Source organism: Acanthochromis polyacanthus, chromosome 19 (assembly GCF_021347895.1).
Source record: "Acanthochromis polyacanthus isolate Apoly-LR-REF ecotype Palm Island chromosome 19, KAUST_Apoly_ChrSc, whole genome shotgun sequence".
NCBI classification, from domain to species: domain Eukaryota; kingdom Metazoa; phylum Chordata; class Actinopteri; family Pomacentridae; genus Acanthochromis; species Acanthochromis polyacanthus.
Genome location: NC_067131.1, coordinates 2,927,033 through 2,944,783, shown reverse-complemented (window position 1 = coordinate 2,944,783; position 17,751 = coordinate 2,927,033). Strand labels below are relative to the sequence as shown.

General features: G+C 38.6%; 1 protein-coding gene across 1 annotated transcript in view; it reads right to left on the bottom strand.

The window, feature by feature from the left end:
* LOC110961312 (corticotropin-releasing factor receptor 1-like) overlaps nucleotides 1-17,751 on the bottom strand; it is a 110,295-nt gene that overhangs the window by 65,103 nt on the left and 27,441 nt on the right. The window lies entirely within an intron of this gene.

Here is a 17,751-nt window from a genome sequence, read left to right as displayed (position 1 = left end):
TGTGTCATCGTTTGAAAAGAATCACCCAAATTGCACCATTTTTCAGAGCCAGAAAATGGCAAAACAGAAAAAAACCCTCCAATTTCTAGCTTTCTGAGAGTCTGTCAACATCCAGAAACAAAAAAAAGCTCCTTTCTCATTTATCTTCCAGCAATATAAACGTGTAGAAATCTTATTTAACTCGTAGATGCTCCAGTGATTGGACCTACACTCCTCTGTAAGTGGCTCAAAAATGACAAGAATAAAAGTGTTTTTATGAGATTCTGGTGAAGAATAATTTGCATTATTGTTTGTTTTAGGTTTGTGTATGTGTTTATTTTTCACTTTATAACGGATTTTGAACATTTTGATGATTGACAAAGACGAACATTACACAGAAAATTGTCTTATTTTTGTCATTTTGTGTTTTGCTTTTGTCACTTTTGGACTCATTTGTGTAATTTTTTGTCTCGTTTTTATCGTTGGTTTTTTGTGGCTTTGTAACTTTGTTTATTTTTTGTCTCTTTATTGTTTTGTTTCGTGTCTTTTGTCTCACTTTTTGTCATTTTATGTCTTGTTCTTGTCATTTTACCTCTCATTTTTGTAATATTTTGTCTTGCTTTTGGTCTTATTTGTCCAATTCTTTAATTGGAAATGATAAACTGAGGCTGAAAGTTGCTGAAACTGAATTTATTCTTCTTCAGAAATTTCAGGTTGTTCATGATGTTTGGTTAAAAGATAATTCCTTAAATGTGACCATTTTCAGAATGTACTTTTTTGCACTAAACAAAGGAAAAATGTGGAGTTGTGGTTATTTCTAGGTTATTATGCTGTGATCTGGTCCACTGAACTAAGATGAGTTTGACCTCCTGGTTTAGAGCAACATGACAGCACAGAAGGTTTCACTCCTTCTAAACACAGATGTTCTGTCTCCATCGAGGTTCAGGACTTTATACTGAGGTAAATCATGACTAAAAATGTGACAGGAGCAAATAAAAACAGTCAGAAAGTGTTTGGTGCTGGGGGGGTTAAATGAGGGTGTTTATTTTCCTCACTGCTGGATGAAGCGACGGGTCGGAGTGAAGGCGCTGACAAATGAGGAGGAAAATCACATTTTTCCACGCCGGGCCGCTGCGTCGGAGCACAGGACAGAAATTAAATAATCTGTAACAGATTTCACATTTGTCGTTTCACATCTATCATCTGCTAAGATGAAGGCAATGGAGTCTGTCAGGGAACCAGAGCGGAGCTGCACTTCTGCAAATGAGCCAATTTAAAGTTGAAGGCGGCGACGGCCTGTGGAGATGAAGCCGTTTGACGCCAGCAGCCGTCTGCAGGAGAACAGGTGAGCTGCTGACGCCGATTCGACCGCGACTCGGTTCTGCCTCCCGACTCGTTAGCAGACTGCTGCGACCGGAGCTGCTGCCACATAAAGGATTCACAGCAGGTTTGGGAGATGATTTGGTCTCCGGGTCAGGCTTCCTGTCAGCATCAGCAGGGGCATCACGTCCAGATGTGTCGGGCCGGTGAAGCCTCGGTCCCGATTCAAAACACTTCTCAGGAATTCGGACAGATCTGACGGTGACCTGAGGAGGGTCGCCTCCTCGGGTCCATAAACACCTTCTACTGGGACACATTTCACCGGTTTTATGAAGAAAGTCAGATTTCAGGTCAAGCTGGAAAGATGTCGACATCCAGAAGCAGTCAGGCTCCCTCCTGGTTAGTTTTTAAAGTATTTTTCACATTTATCAGCTGTATTTTTCACATAATAGGCTCCTACTTTTTTCTGATTTTCTCCATTTATTTAAAATACAGACAATGATCAGAAAAACTGCATAAAAAGGTATGTACTTACTAATCTGTAAGTTTTTTTCTTTGCCTTATTTAAATCAGCAAAAATACACCCTTTTTCTTTTTTAAAAAAACATACATTTATTTTTATTTGGAAGAAAATTTATTTATATTAGTAACTTAAAAAATGCATTTTTTTTCTTAGTGATTTTACAGATTTTCCTTGTTTTGCTAAAAAAGTGTATTAATTTACAAGGTGACCTGTAATTACTGAGGATAAAACTTAAATATTTATGTTGTGTAAAACTGCAGACAACATCTAGACAATGTGATAATATGATTTTTATAAAGTATTAATTTGCATGTTGACTGTTAAAAAACTGTAAATAACGTCCACATTAACAGTCTGGATTTTGACAAATATTAATTCATTCTTTTAATGAGTTTGACCACAAAAATTCATTATTTTTACTGTATTTAAATTGGCTAAAAATCCCAATTTTAAATATATTTGAGTGTATTTGACAGAAAAAAAAATCTAAATTAAAGAATGAAAAAATGTTAGATTATTTTCAAATCATTATTTTAATGTTCTCAACAAGAAAATTACGATGAAATATTGTTTAATTATGTTAGAATGATGGCAAAACAGATGTTAAACTCAATTTAATGGATTATAAATGTATTATTGTGCATAAATTCAGTTTCAGAAACTTAAATTTTACAGAATATGTAAATTAAAACATTTTTGTCACAGATTAAAACTGAAATTTTACAGATAAATGCAGAATGAAACAATTAGTTATTTGTTTGTTTGTTTGTTGTGAGTGTATCTTCACTTGTAATCTCTGGAAAACAGCTGCTCTGTAATTATTCATACAATATTAGGGTGTAAAGTGGATTTATTAGCTCATGTAAACTGTGATTTCCAAGTAAATAACATCTTTATGATGCATTTCTTCTTTAAACTTACTTTTTCTGGCACTCTTGCAGCAGATTTTCACAGTTTCCAACATTTTTTTATTGCATTTTGTTCTAACTTTGCATCTCTGCGGCGTGCATTTCACAGACTTCAGCTGCTGCTTTGGTTTTTAGACACTCCAAATGGATGAAAGCAAAGAGAAAAGGGTAAACACGTACGGGATGAATCCAGACCCGTGCAGGCAGAGATGGATGCTGATAACCTTAAATGCATGTTTTAATAATCAGAAATGTTCGGGGAGGGCTGCAGATAAAACGGGATCGGGGTTCCCTGAGGGCAATAATGTGCAATGAGCTGGTTAAAAATAGCATGTTGACAGTGTAAAGGGACTGTCAGCCCTAATCAAGATTACCTAGACGCGATATTCCCCAAACCCCCGGCGCAATAACCTGGAGAGCTTTAAAATCTGTCTGTCAGGAAGCGAAAAGTTAAGACAGATAAAGTTTTATGACGAACAAACACGTGTAACTGATGGATTTTATTCCTGAAAAGAGGATTTATCCAGATTTGAGCACACAGGCGGCAGTTTACTCGCAGTGTTTTCTCTCTGTTTGATGCTAAACTTCCCCTATCAAATGCACGTTTTCCCCCCAAAGCTCCTGTAATTGTCTTCTTCTTTATTCAGATCACATTTACAGCGCATGACGGCGCATGCGAGCGCAGCTTCCCCGCAGGTCCTCCGACACTCACAATGCAAATTTATTACAGTGAAAGGAACGAAATCACCTCATCACAAGAGCGTGCGTTAGGAAACAAAGCAACTGAAGAAGAAGAGGAAAAAGACGACGAAGAAGAAGACGAAAAAGAAGACGAAGAAGACGAAAAAAAGACAAAAAAGAAAACGGCAAAAAAGAAGACGAAAAAGAAGACGAAGAAGAAGACGAAAAAGAAGACGAAGAAGACGAAAAAGAAGACGAAGAAGACGAAAAAGAAGACAAAAAAGAAGACGGCAAAAAAGAAGACGAAAAAGAAGACGAAGAAGTAGACGAAAAAGAAGATGAAAAAGAAGACGAAAAAGAAGACAAAGAAGACGAAAAAGAAGACGAAGACGAAGAAGAAGACGAAGAAGAAGACGAAGAAGACAAAAAAGAAGACGGCAAAAAAGAAGACGAAAAAGAAGACGAAGAAGTAGACGAAAAAGAAGACGAAAAAGAAGATGACAACAAAGAAGACGAAGAAGACGAAGAAGAAGACAAAAAAGAAGACGAAAAAGAAAACGACAAAGAAGACGAAGAAGAAGAAGACAAAAAAGAAGACGAAAAAGAAGACGAAGAAGAAAAAAAGAAGACGAAAAAGAAGACGAAGAAGACGAAGACGAAAAAGAAGACGAAGAAGAAGAAGACGAAAAAGAAGACGAAAAAGAAGACGAAGAAGAAAAAAAAGAAGACGAAAAAGAAGACGAAGAAGACGAAGACGAAAAAGAAGACGAAGAAGAAGACGAAGAAGAAAAAAAAGAAGACGAAAAAGAAGACGACAAAGAAGACGAAGAAGAAAAAAAAGAAGACGAAAAAGAAGACGACAAAGAAGACGAAGAAGAAGACAAAAAAGAAGACGAAAAAGAAGACGAAGAAGAAAAAAAGAAGACGAAAAAGAAGACGAAGAAGACGAAGACGAAAAAGAAGACGAAGAAGAAGAAGACGAAAAAGAAGACGAAAAAGAAGACGAAGAAGAAAAAAAAGAAGACGAAAAAGAAGACGAAGAAGACGAAGACGAAAAAGAAGACGAAGAAGAAGACGAAGAAGAAAAAAAGAAGACGAAAAAGAAGACGAAGAAGAAGACAAAAAGAAGACGAAAAAGAAGACGAAGAAGAAAAAAAAGAAGACGAAAAAGAAGACGAAGAAGACGAAGACGAAAAAGAAGACGAAGAAGAAGACGAAAAAGAAGACGAAGGAGAAGACAAAAAGAAGACGAACAAGAAGACGAACAAGTAGACGATAAAGAAGACGAAGAAGAAAAAGAAGACGAAGAAGAAGACAAAAAAGAAGACGAAAAAGAAGACGAAGAAGAAGAAGAAGAATTTGCCCACAGTGACACATTGCAGTCATCCAGAGCCAAAAGCTTAAAGGTATAAGTGGCAGTGCTTTCAAATTAAGCAGCGTGACCTTGAGAGGGATCCTTCCTGGCACCGGACCAGCGACCGGTTTATGGCAGTTAAACCTCCTCAGTACATCCCCAACAGTCGAGGCATTTCTCCTGTAATAAGGGAATTAAAGCAGCCTCGACTAATTGTTTTGGCGTGTGCAGGAGGAGGAGGTGGAAGGAGTTTTATAGCTGAAGCAAACGAAGATGCATTTAAAGCCCAGGAACGGCTGATATTGTGGCAGAATTTGTGTTAGTTTCAGCTTTAATGTGTTGTGTTTGGGAGCACTGTGGTGTCTGTGTGCTGCAGTTAGCTCAGCATAAAGGCTGGAAGAAAGATAAATCTAGTAAAATACAGATAATGATTAGAAAAACTGCAGAAAAAATGTGTAAATTTACACAAAAATAGGCCAAAAATGTAATTAATGACAACTTTAACCCTCCTGTTGTCCTCATTTACAGGCACCAAAAAATACTGTTTCCTTGTGTGAAAATCAGCAAAAAAAAAGTCCCCAAATTCCTGAAAATTTGCAAAACCTTCAGGAAGAAAATTCCAATAATTCCTTAAAAATTTCCCTTCAGTTTTATTTTTAAAAACTAATTTGGCTAGAAAAATCCTGTAAATATTTTCAAAAAAATCTTCCAAAACATCCTAAAAATATCTAAAGTGATTACATATATATCAGTAAAACTTTTAATATTTTATTTAAGAACATTCACAACAAAAAAAAGTCAATCAAAATCCAGCGAAATTCGGAAATGATACAAAGACTGAGTAGCTTTGGTGGAGTACTGCTCTCTGAAGGCTTTTCTTGGTAATAATGCTTCAAAATATGGACTTTAGAGGACAATAAAAATGATAAAACATTAAAAGGTTTAAAAAGTAGAGGAGGATAGCGGGAGACAAACTGCTCAGTCTCAGTCGATAAACAATCACATCGGTTCCAAATATCGGCATTTCTTGATCATCAATAAACGTTATCGACCCAGAAAAACCCACATCAGTCGATCTCGAATTAAATCTCATCTTGGTGCAAATTTACCAAATACTTGAAACGTTACTCATCTTAATATTTGACAGAAGATTCTATACAAGCAGTTTTATGTCCCACTGATTAAAACATTCACAGTCATGCTTCTTCTCATTCATTTAAATAACAGTCTGGTCTGAAAAAATCTACTCGTGGGTGTTGCCAAGGCAGCGGCCGATCAGTGAGATTTACTCGGTAGCACTTTGATGCCTCCAGGAGATAATGAGCTTTACAGGTGTCGGTTGGTGTATTTTTTCACTTTAAGGACAGTCAGGAAAGATGTTTCCCACTGCTGCCTACTTCCACGCTAAGCTCTGACGTTCTTCAGTCTGTTTCTACTTGACTTTTCAGCTGGTGTTTGGTTCGGTGTTGAGTTTAGGCGTAAAAACTGCTCTAGGTTCAGCAAACGGATCACGGTTTCTGGGTGTTTTCTGCTCCCGTCACATTTTCACTCACTGTGGGCTCATTTTTCACTGCAAAATAAAGTCCAGCATCGAAAGAAGTGCAACCTTAACCATAACTGATCTTATGCACTTCGTTTGAACCAGGCGTAAACTAACCGTGACGTCACCCGTCGGTTTCAACGCCGAGAAAATAAAGCCCGGATTTTGCTACTTTCTGGTCGCTGTTTTGGATTTTTTGGAGCCAGTGACGTAAAAAGCGTCATCAAACAGACTGGACCGGAGAGCAACTAGGGGCAGGATTGGCTGAGGACTCTCTTATCCCGCCCACGTTTTACCGCAGAGGCTTCTGTTGCTGTCTATCAAGTATAGCCACGCCCCCTGGCTCTGCCAACTTTAACAATTTATTTAAAATTCAGTATTGATTTATTTTAAGATCGGCCACCTGATCTCTCATTTTGACCATGAAAACTAACGGGAAAAAAATCCTGAGCTGTAGAACATCAGTCTATCAAATTTTATTTTTTCCAAAAATGAATTGGGGTCTATGGAGAAAAAGCTTTTTGGAGCCAACCCTAGCGGACGGCGTGATATTGCAAGTTTTTGACACTTTCGGGTTGGCTTCAATTCTGGAGCCAGATGCTACGCCCATCTTTATATACAGTCTGTGGTTTGAACTCACCCTGCACATGTTTAAAGCTGTGCACGACTTTAAGTCATTATATTTTAATTTATGTTCGGGAATGTGCAAAATGCAGAAGAGCAACATCGACTGTTTTGGCACGATTCATACATCAAATAAGCTGCATCACTGTGTTTGACAGATGCAGACGACTGTTCTGCCAGATTTTTATATTTCATATTTGCACATTTCTGACATTTTTTTCATGAATGCACTGCCTCCTGGGTGGACGCTTAATTTCATGGTACACTTTGCAACAAAAATGAAGAAATCCAAGTTTATTCTAATAAAAAGGAAAATGAAAGAGTAGGATTCCTGTAATTATTTTTACAAAAGTTGATAAAATCTGGAGCCAACATGCACAAAACTTTTCCAGCAGCCTTGCAGTGTAAACAAAACTGGGGAAAAAGCCTTCTCTACAAGTTATAGTCATTTTTCTGCTTTTTACGTCCTCGTATTCTCGCTGTTGAAAACACAGCCTGCAGTTCATCCGAGTATTTCTTGAATTTTTGTCACACAGCTTTCGGTTTCACTCACAGCTTCACAGCTCCAAAGAAGAGTTCAGACGTTTTTGCTTTTGACAAAATGTTATTAGAGCAAATTATTTATTTTTAAGGATTTTTAAATGAGAATATCACAGTTTTAGCGTGGATCTGCACAATTCATAGATGACTGGTGTTGGAAAGTTGAAAACATGACTTCTTCTTGATTGCACAGTTTCTGGCATTGGTAAATTGTGTATTTTTGGTCATTTTTTTTTTAAAAAGATAAATGTCTTAACCATGTGGCAGGTTCTGAGGTGTTCTCACATGATCCAAAGCTCAGTTTTATGTTCAGAGATCGTACTTTTTCACACAACTGCCAGAGGTTGCAGATGTTATGGAGATTTCTTTTCCTTTATAAATGCTCACAATAGACATTAAAATGCCCACTGAGGCTCCTACTGGCTCAGCTCTAATGGGCTGATAATGTACAAACTGGGTGTCTAAATGCTGGGTTTTTGTTTTATCTGGAGCTTTAGAAACTTTCTTGGACGCTTCCTTGAATTTTCCATCATGTTACAAGCTGCTACTTCACGCTCTGGCAAACCAATCTCTGCTGGTTGGCGCAAAACACAGCAGGGGATGTCGCCACATTTAAAACTCCAACATTCGGAGGGCTTTACCTGCAGCTCTTCGGCTTAATCAGGGCCGTGTGAACTCATTTATATGTTCCTGAGCGGTAACGAACAGACGTGAGATAGATGTCAAGTTTCTCGTCTCGTACCGGTGAGAAAATGAATGCCTCTTCCGAAATGTCAAACTAATAATACAAAACAGCAACTCAATCCTACAGTAAATGAGGGAAATGTGCTCGAGCGGTTGAGTCGACACGGAGGCCAGATCCTGAGGTTTCTTGGAAAGATCTTTTTCTCACTATATTAAATTTGCTCTGTACTCTCTGCAGCTCATACAGTCATGGAAAAAAATGATTAGACCACCCTTGTTTTCTTCAATTTCTTGTTCATTTCGATGCCTGGTACCACTAACGGTATACAATAAATGCAGCTGATTCCGTAATACTTTAAGTCTTATCTGACATGCTTCAGCTTCATTTTATTCCAGGGTCTATAAGAGGACATTTCAAAGATCTAGAGTGGTTTCCTGCTGACATTCAAGCCGTAGAACAACTCAGAAGCTGTCAGCTCTCACATTATGCCTAAAACTAAAGGATTATGTGAAGCCACAAAGGCAGCCATCATAAGAGACAGGTAGAGAAAAAACTGAAGATCTCCAAGACAGTTGGTCTAATCATTTTTCATGACGTAGCACTAGATTCTGCTACACCTTAGACTGCAGCTTCTTTATTAACATTCTCCTGCAGTTCCGTTGAGGTGCAGCGAATGAGCCGCTGACAGCATCGTTAAAAAAAACAAAAAACAAAAAAACAGCGCCTTTTGCATGGGTCATGAGCTCAAGGTCCCTAAAATAACGGCTGATCTCGCGTGGCGGCTGCTGCCAAACGGGACATTTGCCAGGAGTTTTAATATCGACAGACAGGCTTCGACTCTGCAGCATTTTAGGCGGGCTCACTCTGGATTTCATAGTTGGGAGGGACGCACGCTACATATCAGTTCTGATCTTTGCTTCGTGACCGGGGGTCCATTGTTGCTCGTGAACGGGTGTTAAGAGCCACGAGTGGTCCGAGCCAGGTGCTAAATCCTCCCAGTGGAAACAGGAGCTGGAGGTCCATGTGGATGGAACACAGGCAGCCCTCCAAGCCCCATGGCCACACCATCCTCTTTTTATTTTATTTCCAAACACGACAGGCCGGGCAAGCACGCCGCCTGGTAACAAACATCGGCGAGAGGCTGCTCTCTGCGGCTTAAAAACAGCAGAACAGAGCAGAAACACTGCTGTGATTGTACACCCCACACAAGCAAATATGCTGACCCAAATTTAGTCACACTGGCTTAGCACTTCAATACGACGGACCAGCGGCTGCAGCTAAGCGGCATCTTCCTCTTCCTCTGTGCATGTGGATCAGGACTCTAATTAAACTCAGCATCACAGGGAAGAAAAGGAAAATATTATTTGCACCAAGATCAAACTGCTGCTTCTTTTTCTACCGTGCAGCAAAACAAACCGAGCTGCAACCCGACGTGTTTACAGGTCAGCGGCTCATAAAAGCTGCTGCAAAGGGACGTCAGTGTTATTACTATTATTAAATCTTTATTTAATCAGGTCATCATGCTGACATCAAGAACTCAAGAAGGAACACGACAGAATTAACACGAGGACACATCAATACAAACAGAGTCGTAAAACTCCGAGAAGGACTTCAGCGTGAGGGCGGTTTTGCAGATCATTAAAAAAAAGAAAGCTGCATTGTTCTTTAAAAATAAAAAATCAGTGTTTCCAAGGCTTGTGGTACATAAGCAGTATCCAAGGTAAATCAGCTGTTGGAGTTCTGCAGTCTGACGATGTAAAAGAGAAGTGAGGCACACTGAGAAGCAGTTGGAGAAAAGAAGCTTTCTAAAGGTTTATGTAACCTTGTGGAGCAAAGAACAATGAGACTTGGATTTTTGTATTATTATGAAGCATAAAAAACCCTGAAGTGGTGCATTATTGAAGTATCGACATGAAAGCAGCCCTTAAATCTGCACATGAAACCAGGTTGAACTTTAAATTGTTGAATTTTAAAGTTCCTCTCCAGTTGTTGATTGAACCCCTATAATTCATCTTAAAGTTGCACATTTAGAAGTTTTTTCCGCAAAAATAAGCAGTTTTTGCCTTAAAATGACTTAGATGTAAATCTATATTGTGCTCTTTGAATGATAAGTTTTCCTTTTCCCCTCATAGAAATGTCTCTGGCTGTTCTTTTCACCATCATCGTCATTTGCTAGTACCTACTGGGTCCAAGATTGTTCTGTTGTTCTTCCCCATCCAGTGAAGATTAAGGTTCCTTTCTGGTTGTTGATCTAACCCCTAAAGCTCATCTCAAAGTTGCATATTTAGAAGTTTTTTGCTTCAAAATGGCTTCGATGTAACTCTACATTGTGTTCTTTGGTAACTTTTCCTCTTCCCTTCACCAAAGCTGAACTGTTTGGTCTTTTTCGCCATCATCTTCCAGTTCTATTTGCTGCTGCTGGTCGTCGTGTCTGAGATTATTACTGCTGTTCTTATCTGTCCAGTGAAAGTTCCTCTCTGGTTGTTGATTGAACCCCTAAAATTCATCTCAAAGTTGCATATTTGGACGTTTTTTTCCACAAAAAATAATACCTTTTTTGCCTTAAAATGGCTTAGATGTACCTGTACATTGTGTTCTTTGGATAGTAAGTTTTCTGTTTTCCTTAATCAAGGCCTCTCTGCTTGGTCTTTTTCAGCATCATTGTCTGTTGCTGGTAGTTACTGTGGATATGTGCTACGAATCAAACCCTGGACGTCTGAATTTGTGTCTAAAGACAGTCATGACTCTTCCATCATATAGACACGTTAACAAGATGGTTTTTTTAATGCGAGTTTGACTCTTTAAAGGACAGTCTGCTCTATATGACTCAGAGTGATGAGTTAAATTTAAAGTTTTAATTGGAAAAGTCACCAGTAGAGGTGGAGATCCCCATGTAAATGACATTTTCTGCATTTCAGTCATCATAAGGCAGATTTAGGATGAGTTAAAACCTGGGGCAAATAAAAATAAAACTGTCCTCTCTCAAAAAAAAACATCTACAAACTATGCAGCAAAGTGAGAAAAGAAGAGGACCTTGGGTTGACCCCTGTGGCACACCATTTCTAATTACTGCGCTTCCTTGAGTAACATTCAGCAACACAATATGAGACTTTCCAGACCACATTTTATGATTATTTAGTCTTCCTTCATTTTACAGACATATTTTAGGCCTGAAATTTTGCAAAGGAATTGCTAACAGCAGTTAGTTTATTTTAATTTCTTTTGTTTTGTACGGAATCCTGCAATTTATTTAGAATATCCATGCAGAGAGGATGCCAGTGTGGACCCATTAAAGGAAATTAAATTCAGCTTAAACAACAGTTTTTACACCAATGGCAGGGTTTAGAGGCAAGGCTCGCTTGCAAAATGTCACCAACACATACAACAAAATCATGCTCTGTTAGTAAAACATAACTAGCCAAAACTGTACTACTGATGAAGGTTTAGCCCCGAAATTCACGTAAAAATGTATTTTAGCAACTAAGACTGTGTTTAAAAATGACCATATTTGAAACATAATGGATTGTTTTATGCTTGCTTATCTTATTCATTTTATTTCATATGAGTAATTTCAACATTTGGACTATTGTGTGAACCAAAAACTACATCGACTGATCGCGAAAATGTTTGATTCATTGAGAATAATTCATAACAAAAATACAACGTAGTTGTAGTGCTGTACAAAAAGACCAACTAGAACCACAAAATGTTGCTTACATGTGATCTAACAACCTGCATTTTCATACTAAGAGGACTTCGAGCTTAAATGCAGCATGTAACAGTGGGGTAGTCGTACTTTTTAGGGATGCGACTACTTCATCCTTCACTGGGAAGAGGGAAAATTAATCCTGAGTCTCTTCCACAAACAAATCTGTTCACCGACACCTCCTAAATCCAAACGTCCTGCAGTGAACCAGACACCAACTGTATCCTGCAGCTTTCCACGTTCTCTCAACACTTGTCCTCTGAAATAATCACCAGTATTCAGGTGAACGTGCCACTTTGAAAACATTCGTGGAAAAGTCAGCTGACACCTAATTTTCATTAAAAGCAAAAACTTGTTAAATTCATCCAAACTGGAAACTTTTGCAGGCCGTCTGCACTGGAGGCGAACAGATGCCAGTTTTCATGCTGGCTGTGTGTTCTGGCTCTATGCTGGTTGTTCTGCACCTCCAGGGTTTCCAGAAGTCTGCTTTGAAGCAAACGTCTGACGAGAAAAGAATAATCTTCTTTCCATGTCTTACTGGCTGTAGGATCATTTCAGGGAAAAATATGCATGTTTGGTCCCGATGCATCACATCCCTTCTTTATCTTTTATGTGACCCATCTGCACACCCACGTGCTTTTATAAATTAATATGCAACAAATGCAGCGCCATCGTCTAACTCATTCAAAAAAAGATGCATTATTTAGACGTAACAGGACTTCGAGATCCATCCTCTATACACCGCTTTATCCTCATTAGGGTCATGGGGGGAGCTGGAGCCCATCTCAGCTGACTCGGGCGAAGGCAGGGGACACCCAGGACAGGTGGACTTCCAGATGCAACTTATTATTATTTTGCTCTATAAAATTTTCTGAAAACAGAAAAAAATAATACATGTCTATCAGTGTTTCCTAAAGCCTCAAATGTTTTGTTTGGTCCAGTGCGAAAAGATTTTAGCTCGCAGGGCGAAGACACTAGAAAATGTTCTAATTTAAGAAGCTACACTTTTTCTTAAGAAATTAATCAATAATTGAGCAGTTTGATTAATTTTAGAATTTGCAACTAATCAATTAATCTTTACAGCTCTATTTGCTTTCTAGTACATTTGCTTCCACTGTGGCTGCAGTTGGCTTAGCATACAGACTGAAAACAGGTGGAAGCAGTTCTGTCAAACAGCAGAGAGAAATAACCAAGATCATACGAATACATTTAAGTGGTAATAGTAGGTAAGGAATGGCTGTTTTTCTGGAAAGCTAAGTTAACCGTAGCTTAGCTTAGCTGAGCACAAACACTGAAAACAGGTGGAAACAGTTAGCCTGCCACTGTCAACCAGGTGAGAGAAATCGGGAAAATGATAAGAATGAGCTTAGGAAGTACTAATAAGCAGAGATTTTTATTTTTTTTCTTACAGTCTTTGTGCTAAGCTAAGCTAGCCACAGCTAAGCTAGACTTAGCATAAAGATGAAAACTGGAGGAAACAGTCAGCCTGAAGAGATATTAGTAGGTAGAGATGATCTGTTTCTGGTCTTTGTCCCACGCTAAGCTGTGGTTAGCCTAGATGAAAAATAGCTAGCTCTGCAGCTAGAAGAGAGAAATCACCAAAAATGATTAGAATGAGCTTCGGGAGTACTAGTAGGTAAAGACGGGCTGTTTCTGATCTTTGTGTTAAGCTAAGCTAACGATAGCTTAGCACAGAGACTGAAAACAGGTGAACGCAATTAGCCTGTCAACCAGAGAGAAATCATCAAGATGATAAGAATGACCTTTAGAGGTATTAGTAGGCAGAAACAGGTTGTTTCTAATCTTTGGCTAAGCTGAGCTAACCATGGCTTAGCTTAGCATAAAGATTGAAAACAGGTGGAAACAGTTAGCCCGTCTATGTCAACCCACAGAGAGAAATAATCAAGACAATAAGAATGAGCTTCAGGTCTACTAGTAGGTAGTGACGGCTTTATCCAGTCTATGTGTTAAGCTAAGCTAACCATAGCTTAGCTGTAGTCTCATATTTATCACATGAGAGTGATATAAAGATTATCAAAAAGCAAAAAAAAGTCTTAAGTTTATTTCCCAAAAAGATGCATTGCATTCTTTGGGGGTTTCTGCCTCCTTACTTACTACCAGCACTACCCTAAATAAAACTACTTCCTGTATGACGGGGCTCACAGCGACGCCGCATAAACACAGCAGAGGCCACAGATCCACCAGCCTCCCTCTGGGGACCATTAAGGGAAAGTCAGGCTTTGGCGATGAGCGGTGGAGGGGTTTCCGGGTGGGGCAAGACGTGCAGCAACAAAGGCAGCTATTCCAGGCTGAGTCACCGAGCGAGAGGAGGGCGTGCATCGCCGAGGGCAACCTGTCAGGAGTCGGCGGCTGAGTGGTCTGGACAACACCTCCCGGACGTCTGTCATCCCCTCGGTGCATATGTTTGACAACAAGCTGAGATCATTGGAGAGAGCAGCGAAGATATTAAGCAGCCTGAAATGATTAGCATGTGTTGATCACTTCAATTAGGCTCCTTTCTGGGGGCCACGTCTCAAAGGAAGGTGAAAAATTTGGCCTTTTTGGGTTTTAAGATGTTTTTCCTCACTGACTTCCAGCTTCGTCTATGTAAAACTGAGGCAGAACTATTATTATTTCAGCTCCTGTCTTTCATGCATCAACAAGAAGCTCAAATGAGTTAAATGTCTTGCATTGGAATGATTAGCATGTGTCGATCGCTTCAATTAGCCTCAAGTCTCAACAGGAACCTGAAATATTTAGCTTTTTTTGTTTTCCTCACCGTTTTCCAGCTTCTTCCCATTCTTCAACATAAAACTGAGGCAGAACTATTATATCAGCTACATTAGCTTTCAGTTCTTTTGTTCAGACATAAGGTGAAGAGATAGATGTTCATTACCTTTCTTGACAGTTTCGGCGAAAGCACTCGCCTTCATCAGAAGCTGTCAGACGCTTCTGATCAAGGCGAGAGTAAATTCATAGAAAATGTATTAATTTACATGTTGATGGCAAAAAAAACTACGCATTTTCAGAAATTGTAATATTTTTTAAAAACAATGTTTCACTATGAAAATGTAAATATTTTTTTCCTGTATTTAAATCAGCGGAAATATAATTTTTCCATATTTCTGGGGGCCAAATCCCAACAGGAAGGTGAACAATTTTACCTTTTTTTGAGGTTTTCTCCACTATTTATGAGGTTATTTTTTGTCAGTTTTTGTCCTTTTCAGCAGTTTTATTGGATTATTCCTTCGAGCAATGTTTTTAATTTATTCATTCATAGCTAATTTAACTGTACAGACATTATTAATACATGCGGGAAATGCAGTTATTTGCTTCCATGGCTGCCACTAATCACCATTTCTGCTCAATTAAATGTCAGAAAATACGAAAAATGTCGATCAGTGTTTCCCAGAGCCAAAGATGACATCTTCAAATGTCTCGTTTCATCCACAACCCAAAGATTATCAGTTTACTGACGTAGAGGAGGAAATAAACCAGAAAATGTTCCAATTTGAGAAGCTTGAATTACTCAAACCTATTAATCAATTAGCAACATAATGAAAGATAAACTGAACAGTCAAAACTCACTTATTAATGAGCTGTCTCGCTGACTGGAGGATTATTTGAAGGAAAATATTCCATTCTGTTCTCGACACACACCACCTTTCTCATTACATCTTTTGTCTTTTTTTATCTTTTATGTGAGCCGTCTGCACACCCACTTGAATTCATAAATTAATACTAAACGAATTCTGCACCGTGCTCATGCTCATTCAACAAAAACACGCATTACATTCTTTGCAAGTAAGAGGATTTAAGAAGCCAAGTAATTAGGATTTTTCTCTATAAAATGTCACAGAACAATTAAAAATGTAAATCAGTGTTTCCTAAAGCCCAACATGAAGTCATCAAATGTCTTGTTCTATCCACAACCCAAAGATAATCAGTTTCCTGTCACAGAAGAGGAAAAAAACTGAAAATGTTCATGTTTAGGAAGCCTGAATCTGAGGATTTACACGATGTTTTATTATAATATTACTCAAAACAAACAATCAATGAGCAAAACAGTCTATTTGCTTTCTGGTCAAGTGTTACATTTACTGAGGCTGCAATCAGTAGGCAGTTAGCTTAGCTAAGCTACAGTTAGCCTAGCATAGCATAAAGGCTCAAAACAGGTAGTCTGGCTACGTCAACCAGCAAAGAGAAATCATCAAGATGATAAGAATGAGCTTCAGAGTACTACTAGGTAGAGAATGGCTGTTTCCAGCTAGGCTAGGCTAACCATAGCTTAGCTTAGCACAAAGACTGAAAACAGTTAGCCTGTCTCTGTCAACCAGCAGAGAGAAATTGACAAGATGATAAGAATGAGCTTATGAGGAACTAGTAAGCAGTGACTGGCTGTTTCCAGTCTTTGTGCTGAGCTAGGCTAACCATAGCTTAGCAAAGCAAAAAGACTTAAAACAGATGAAAACAGTTGGCCTGTTCATGTCAAACAGCAAAGAGAAACTGCCAAGATGACAAAAATGAGCTTCAAAGTACTAGTAGGCACTGACTAAGTGTTTCCTATCTTTGTGCTACGCTAAGCTAGCCATAGCTAATCAAGCTAAGCTCACTGGAGCTCTAGCATAGAAAAAATACTAATTCGCATGTTGGCTGTGAAAAAACTGGCCAAAACTGTAAGTAACATCCACATTCTTTTACGATGTGTCGCTATTTAATTACACAGTTTTGCTTTATTTTATTCAGGTAAAAATATCATTATTTTACAGAGAGACTGCCATTGTTTTCATCATTTTCACAGTTTTTGAATGTTGCAGTATTCCGTAGTTTTTTCAATTATTTTTATGCAGAATTTAAAGGAGCAGAGTGTCACTCAAGCTGTTTTCCAAAACTACAATTTACAGATGTTCCCTAAACGCCTCACATGGATCTGTCTGTGCTCAGAGAAGCCTCTAGTCTCCACTCAAAAAGACTAAAATAAGACATTCTAATGTCATATTTACTGAGTAGAAACACAGAGATATAATGTTTCAGACATACTAAATGTCAAACGCAAACCAAACCAGTGGAGAAAAAATAAAAAGAGAAGAAATCCTGCAGAGCTGAAAACATCAGAGCTGTTTTCTTCTGTTTAAATCATAATGCGACACTTCAGCAAGTGTTTGTTACCCAGTCTGACAGCTGTAAATTATTAAACTTGCACAATCCGACAGAGTTTTTTATATTATCATCAGAGGGTGTGACATGTAACGAAGTGACACGATGGCCTTCAGGCCTCATGGTCTGATCTCACACAGCTGGACCAGGATGCCATTTCATCAGCAGCACGAGGCAAACAGAAAGAAAAAGACACTGAATGGTTCAGACCAGTACTTCAAAATCATCCCTCCTGATTGTAGTGTCACCGTCACGAAGAGCAAGAAGGAAAAAAACAAATAAATCCACAACAGAGCTGTTTTCTTAACTATGTTTTCAAGTTTTATCTCCACCACCTGCAGGGGGGACATTCTGAATATTCAGCAAAAATGGCTTTTTGACGCACCAAATGGGAATTAAATGGAAACTAATCTTCTCATGTCATGTTTACACTCCGTCTGGCTTCGCAAAACACCAGCGGAATTTGATATCGGCTGTAATAAATCATAAATAATGAAACTGTGAGTTTAGTATGACAAGCGGGGTGCGAGTCGCTCGTTAACAAAAGCTCCGACGGCAGACTGAGGTTAGAAAAGTGGCACTAATCTTCCTTCTTATCGTCGGCGGAGGAAAGTCTTTAACGTACATTTACTCGGGTACTTTTATAGTAACTTTATACTCCAATACACTTAAATATACTCTACTTTATTGTACATTAAATAAATTATACTTTCACAAAGTTTATATTCTCAATA